Below are 7,906 nucleotides of genomic sequence, written 5' to 3'. Positions count from 1 at the left end.
TGAAACGGTGTTCAAAAACATAAAGAGCCTGGAAAGGTGTGAAAAATATGAAGAGCTTCAAAAAGTGTCAAAAATATGAGGAGCATGAAACGGTCTGAAAAATAGGAGGAGCATGAAGTGGTGTTGAGAAACATGAAGAGCCTGAAAAAGTTGTGAAGCATATGAGGAGAATGAAACGGTCTGAAAAATAGAAGGAGCATGAAGTGGTGTAGAAATACATGAAGACCCTGAAAAAGTGTGAAAAATATGAAGAGCTTCAAAAGTTGTCAAAAATATGAGGACCATGAAACGGTCTGAAAAATATGAGGAGCAAGAAACTGTTTTCAAAAACATGAAGAGCCTCAAAAGGTGTGAAAAGTAGGAAGAGCTTCAAACTGTGTCAAAAATATGATGAGCATGATACGGTCTGAAAAATAGGAGGACCATGAAGTGGTGTTGAAAAACATGAAGAGCCTGAAAAAGGTGTGAAACATATGAGGAGCATGAAACGGTCTGAAAAATAGGAGGCGCATGAGACGGTGTTGAAATACCTGAAAAGCCTGAAAAGGTGTGAAAAATATGAAGAGCTTCAAAGGATGTCAAAAATATGAGGAGCATGAAAATGTCTGAAAAATAGGAAGAGAATGAAGCAGTGTAGAAAAACATGAAAAGCCTGAAAAGGTGTGAAAAATATGAAGAACTTCAAAAGGTGTCAAAAATATGAGGAGCATGAAACGGTCTGAAAAATAGGAGGAGCATGAAGTGGTGTTGAGAAACATGAAGAGCCTGAAAAAGTTGTGAAACATATGAGGAGAATGAAACGGTCTGAAAAATAGGAGGAGCATGAAGTGGTGTAGAAAAATATGAAGACCCTGAAAAAATGTGAAAAATATGAAGAGCTTCAAAAGGTGTCAAAAATATGAGGAGCTTGAAACGGTCTGAAATATAGGAGGAGCGTGAAAAGGTGTTAAAAAACATGAAGAGCTTCAAAAGGTGTCAAAAATATGAGGAGCAAGAAACGGTCTGAAAAATAGGAGGAACATGAAACGGTTTGACAAATAGGAGGAGCATGAAACGGTGTTGAAAAGCATGAAGAACCTGAAAGGTGTCGAAAATATGAAGAGCTTCAAAATGTGTCAAAAATATGAGGAGCATGAAACGGTTTGAAAAATAGGAGGAGCATGAAACGGTGTTGAAAAACATGAAGAACCTGAAAGGTGTCGAAAATATGAAGAGCTTCAAAATGTGTCAAAAATATGAGGAGCATGAAACGATCTGAATAATCGGAGGAGCATGAAAGCGTGTTGAAAAACATGAAGAGCACGGACAGGTGTGAAAAATATGAAGAGCTTCAAAAGGTGTCAAAAATATGAGGACCATGAAACGGTCTGAAAAATAGGAGGAGCATGAAGCGGTGTTGAAAAACATGAAGAGCCTGAAAAGGTGTGAAATATATGAAGAGCTTCAAAAGGTGTAAAAAATATGAGGAGTTTGAAACGGTCTGAAAAATAAGAGGATCTGGTTTCCTCAGTGTGTATGCCCAGAAGTGGAATTGCTGGGTCATATGGCAGTTCTATTTCCAGTTTTTTAAGAAATCTCTACACCGTTTTCCATAGCGGCCGTACTAGTGTGCATTCCCACCAACAGTATAAGAGGGTTCCCTTTTCTCCACTCCCTCTCCAGCATTTATTGCTTGTAGACTTTTGGATAGCAGCCATCCTGACTGGCATGTAATGGTACCTCATTGTGGTTTTGATTTGCATTTCTCTAATAATGAGTGATGTTGAGCATCTTTTCAAGTGTTTGTTATCCATCTGTATGTCTTCTTTGGAGAAATGTCTGTTTAGTTCTTTGGCTCATTTTTTATTGGGTCATTTATTTTTCTGGAATTGAGCTGCAGGATTTGCTTGTATATTTTTGAGATTAATCCTTTGTCTGTTTCTTCATTTGCTATTATTTTCTCCCAATCTGAGGGCTGTCTTTTCACCTTACTTATAGTTTCCTTTGTAGTGCAAAAGCTTTTAAGTTTCATTAGGTCCCATTTGTTTAGTTTTGCTTTTATTTCCAATATTCTGGGAGGTGGGTCATAGAGGATCTTGCTTTGATTTATGTCGGAGAGTGTTTTGCCTATCTTCTCCTCTAGGAGTTTTATAGTTTCTGGTCTTACATTTAGATCTTTAATCCATTTTGAGTTTATTTTTGTGTATGGTGTTAGAAAGTGTTCTATTTTCATTCTTTTACAAGTGGTTGACCAGTTTTCCCAGCACCACTTGTTAAAGAGGTTGTCTTTTTTCCATTGTATATCCTTGCCTCCTTTGTCAAAGATAAGGTGTCCATAGGTTCGTCTGAAAGAGACACGTGCACCCCAATGTTCATCGCAGCACTGTTTATAATAGCCAGGACATGGAAGCAACCTAGATGCCCGTCAGCAGATGAATGGATAAGAAAGCTGTGGTACATATACACCATGGAATATTACTCAGCCATTAAAAAGAATTCATTTGAATCAGGCCTAATGAGATGGATGAAGCTGGAGCCCATTATACAGAGTGAAGTAAGCCAGAAAGATAAAGAACATTACAGCATACTGACACATGTATATGGAATTTAGAAAGGTGACAACGATAACCCTATATGCAGAACAGAAAAAGAGACACAGAAATACAGAACAGACTTTTGAACTTTGTGGGAGAATGTGAGGGTGGGATATTTCAAAAGAACAGCATGTATGCTATCTATGGTGAAACAGATCACCAGCCCAGGTAGGATGCACGAGACAAGTGCTCCGGCTTGGTGCACTGGGAAGACCCAGAGGAATCGGGTGGAGAGGGAGGTGGGAGGGGGAATCGGGACTGGGAATACATGTAAATCCATGGCTGATTCATATCAATGTATGCCAAAACCGACTGGGAAAAAAAATAAAAATAATAAAAAAAAATAAAAAAAATAACAATAAAAAAAAATAAGAGGAGCATGAAACGGTGTTCAAAAACATGAAGAGCCTGAAAAGGTGTGTAAATTATGAAGAGCTTCAACAGGTGTCAAATATATGAGGAGCATAAAACGGTTTGAAAAAAAGGAGGAGCATGAAATGGTGTTGAAAAACATGAAGAGCCTAAAAAGGTGTGAAAAATATGAAGAGCTTCAAAAGGTTTCAAAAATATGAGAGGCATGAACGGTCTGAAATGTAGGGGGAGCATGAAGCGGTGTAGAAAAACATGAAGAGCCTGAAAAGGTGTGGAAATTATGAAGAGCTTCAAAAGTTGTCAAATATATGAGGAGCATGAAACGGTGTGAAAATTAGGAGGAGCATGAAGTGGTGTTGAAAATCATGAAGAGCCTGTAAGGTGTGAAAAATATGAAGAACTTCAAAAGGTGTCAAAAATATAAGGAGCATGAAACGGACTGAAAAATAGGAGGAGCATGAAGTGGTGTTGAAAAACGTGAAGAGCCTGAAAAGGTGTGAAAAATATGAAGAACTTCAAAAGGTGTCAAAAATATGAGCAGCATGAAACGGTCTGAAAAACAGGAGGAGCATGAAAGGGTGTTCAAAAACATGAAGAGCCTGGAGAAGTGTGAAAAATATGAAGAGCTTCAAAAGGCGTCAAAAATATGAGGAGCATGAAACGGTCTGAAAAATAGGAGGAGCATGAAGTGGTGTTGAGAAACATGAAGAGTCTGAAAAAGTTGTGAAACATATGAGGAGAATGAAAAGGTCTGAAAAATAGGAGGAACATGAAGTGGTGTAGAAAAACATGAAGACCCTGATAAATGTGAAAAATATGAAGAGCTTCAAAAGGTGTCAAAAATATGAGGAGCTTGAAACGGTCTGAAATATAGGAGGAGCGTGAAAGGTGTTAAAAAACATGAAGAGCTTAAAAAGGTGTGAAACATATGAGGAGCATGAAAAGGTCTGAAAAATAGTAGGAGCATGAAGCGGTGTTGAAAAACATGAAAAGCCTGAAAAGGTGTGAAATATATGAAGAGCTTCAAAAGGTGACAAAAATATGAGGAGCATGAATAGCTCTGAAAAATAGGAGGAGCAAGAAGCGGTGTAGAAAAACATGAAGAGCCTGAAAAGGTGTGAAATCTATGGAGAGCTTCAAAAGGTGTCAAAAATATGAGGAGCATGAAACGGTCTCAAATAAAGGAGGAGCATGAAGTTGTGTTGAAAAATATGTAGAGCCTGAAAAGGTGTGAAAAATATGAAGAGCTTCAAAAGGTGTCAAAAATATGAGGATCAAGAAACGGTCTGAAAAATATGAGGAGCATTAATCGGTGTTCAAAAATATGAAGAGCCTGGAAAGGTGTGAAAAATATGAAGAGCTTCAAAAGGTGTCAAAAATATGAGGAGCAAGAAACGGTCTGAAAAATAGGAGGAGCATTAATCGGTGTTCAAAAATATGAAGAGCCTGGAAAGGTGTGAAAAATATGAAGAGCTTCAAAAGGTGTCAAACATATGAGGAGCATGAAACCGTCTGAAAAATAGGAGGAGCATGAAACCTTGTTGAAAAATATGAAGAGCCTGAAAAGGTGTGAAAAATATGAAGAGCTTCAAAAGGTGTCAAAATATGAGGAGCATGAAACGGTCTGAAAAAATGGAGGAGCATGAAACGGTGTTCAAAAACATGAGGAGCCAGAAAAATTGTGAAAAATATGAAGAGTTTCAAAAGGTGTCAAAAATATGAGGAGCATGAAACGGTCTGAAAAATATGAGGAGCATGAAACGGTGTTCAAAAACATGAAAACCCTGAAAAGGTGTGAAATATATGAAGAGCTTCAAAAGATGTCAAAAATAGGAGGAGCATGAAGCGGTGTAGAAAAACATGAAGAGCCTGAAAAGGTGTGAAAAATATGAAGAGCTTCAAAAGTTGTCAAAAATATGAGGAGCATGACACGGTCAGAAATATAGGAGGAGCGTGAAGTGGTGTTGAAAACATGAAGAACCTGAAAAGTTGTGAAAAATATGAAGAGCTTCAAAAGGTGTCAAATATATGAGGAGCATGAAACGGTCTGAAAATTAGGAGGAGGATGAAACGGTGTTCAAAACATGAAGAGCCTGAAATGTTTTGAAAAATGTGAAGAGCTTGAAAAGGTGTCAAAAATATGAGGGGCATGAAACTGTCTGAAAAATAGGAGGAGCATGAAACGTTGTTCAAAAACATGAAGAGCCTGAAAAGGTTTGAAAAATGTGAAGAGCTTGAAAAGGTGTCAAAAATATGAGGGGCATGAAACGGTCTGAAAAAGAGGATGAGCAAGAAACGGTGTTGAAAAACATGAAGAGCCTGAAAATGTGTGAAAAATATGAAGAGCTTCAAAAGGAGTCAAAATATGAGGCGCATGAAACGGTCTGAAAAATAGGAGGAGCATGAAACTGTGTTGAAAACATGAAGATCCTGAAAAGTTGTTAGAAATATGACGAGCTTCAAAAGATATCCAAAATATGAGGCGCATGAAACGGTCTGAAAAATATGAGGAGAATAAAGCGGTGTTGAAAAACATGAAGAGCCTGAAAAGCTGTGAAAAATATGAAGAGCTTCAAAAGGTGTCAAAAATATGAGGAGCATGAAACGGTCTGAAAAATAGGAGGAGCAGAAGCAAATTTGAAAAACATGAAGAGCCTGAAAAGGTGTGATAATTATGAAGCGCTTCAAAAGGTGTCAAAATTATGGGGAGCATTAAACGGTCTGAAAAATAGGAGGAGCATGAAAACTTGTTGTAAAATATGAAGAGCCTGAAAAGCTGTGAAAAATATGAAGAGCTTCAAAATGTGTGAAAAATATGAGGAGCATGAAACGGTTTAAAAAATAGGAGGAGCATGAAATGGTGTTCAAAAACATGAAGAGCATGAAAAGGTGTGAAAAATGTGAAGAGCTTCAAAAGGTGACAAAAACATGAGGACCATGAAACGGTCTGAAAAATAGGAGGAGCATGAAGCGGTGTTGAAAAACATGAAGAGCCTGAAAAGGTGTGAAATATATGAAGAGCTTCAAAAGGTGTAAAAAATATGAGGAGCTTGAAACGGTCTGAAAAATAAGAGGATCTGGTTTCCTCAGTGTGTATGCCCAGAAGTCGGATTGCTGGGTCACATGGCAGTTCTATTTCCAGTTTTTTAAGAAATCTCCACACTGTTTTCCATAGCGGCTGTACTAGTGTGCATTCCCACCAACAGTGTAAGAGGGTTCCCTTTTCTCCACACCATCTCCAGCATTTATTGCTTGTAGACTTCTGGATAGCAGCCATCCTGACTGGCATATAATGGTACCTCATTGTGGTTTTGATTTGCATTTCTCTAATTATGAGTGATGTTGAGCATCTTTTCATGTGTTTGTTATCCATCTGTATGTCTTCTTTGGAGAAATGTCTGTTTAGTTCTTTGGCTCATTTTGTATTGGGTCATTTATTTTTCTGGAATTGAGCTGCAGGATTTGCTTGTATATTTTTGAGATTAATCCTTTGTCTGTTTCTTCATTTGCTATTATTTTCTCCCAATCTGAGGGCTGTCTTTTCACCTTACTTATAGTTTCCTTTGTAGTGCAAAAGCTTTTAAGTTTCATTAGGTCCCATTTGTTTAGTTTTGCTTTTATTTCCAATATTCTGGGAGGTGGGTCATAGAGGATCTTGCTTTGATTTATGTCGGAGAGTGTATTGCCTATCTTCTCCTCTAGGAGTTTTATAGTTTCTGGTCTTACATTTAGATCTTTAATCCATTTTGAGTTTATTTTTGTGTATGGTGTTAGAAAGTGTTCTATTTTCATTCTTTTACAAGTGGTTGACCAGTTTTCCCAGCACCACTTGTTAAAGAGGTTGTCTTTTTTCCATTGTATATCCTTGCCTCCTTTGTCAAAGATAAGGTGTCCATAGGTTCGTCTGAAAGAGACACGTGCACCCCAATGTTCATCGCAGCACTATTTATAATAGCCAGGACATGGAAGCAACCTAGATGCCCGTCAGCAGATGAATGGATAAGAAAGCTGTGGTACATATACACCATGGAATATTACTCAGCCATTAAAAAATTCACTTGAATCAGGCCTAATGAGATGGATGAAGCTGGAGCCCATTATACAGAGTGAAGTAAGCCAGAAAGATAAAGAACATTAGAGCATGCTGACACATGTATATGGAATTTAGAAAGGTGATAACGATAACCCTATATGCAGAACAGAAAAATAGACACAGAAATACAGAACAGACTTTTGAACTTTGTGGGAGAATGTGAGGGTGGGATATTTCAAATGAACAGCATGTATGCTATCTATGGTGAAACAGATCACCAGCCCAGGTAGGATGCACGAGACAAGTGCTCCGGCTTGGTGCACTGGGAAGACGGAGAGGAATCGGGTGGAGAGGGAGGTGGGAGGGGGGATTGGAATTGGGAATACATGTAAATCCATGGCTGATTCATATCAATGTATGACAAAACCGACTGGGAAAGAAAAAATAAAAATAATTAAAAAAAATTTAAAAAAAAAACAATAAAAAAAAAATAAGAGGAGCATGAAATGGTGTTCAAAAACATGAAGAGCCTGAAGAGGTGTGGAAATTATGAAGAGCTTCAAAAGGTGTCAAATATATGAGGAGCATAAAACGGTTTGAAAAAAAGGAGGAGCATGAAATGGTGTTGAAAAACATGAAGAGCCTAAAAAGGTGTGAAAAATATGAAGAGCTTCAAAAGGTTTCAAAAATATGAGAGGCATGAACGGTCTGAAATGTAGGGGGAGCATGAAGCGGTGTAGAAAAACATGAAGAGCCTGAAAAGGTGTGGAAATAATGAAGAGCTTCAAAAGGTGTCAAATATATGAGGAGCATAAAACGGTCTGAAAAAAAGGAGGAGCATGAAATTGTGTTGAAAAACATGAAGAGCCTGAAAAGGTGTGATAAATATGAAGAGTTTCAAAACGTGTCAAAAAGATGAGGAGCATGA

This window comes from Dama dama, unplaced genomic scaffold, assembly GCF_033118175.1.
Source record: "Dama dama isolate Ldn47 unplaced genomic scaffold, ASM3311817v1 ptg000088l, whole genome shotgun sequence".
NCBI lineage: Eukaryota > Metazoa > Chordata > Mammalia > Artiodactyla > Cervidae > Dama > Dama dama.
The sequence above is the reverse complement of the archived record's forward strand: the minus strand, read 5'-3'. Positions refer to the sequence as shown.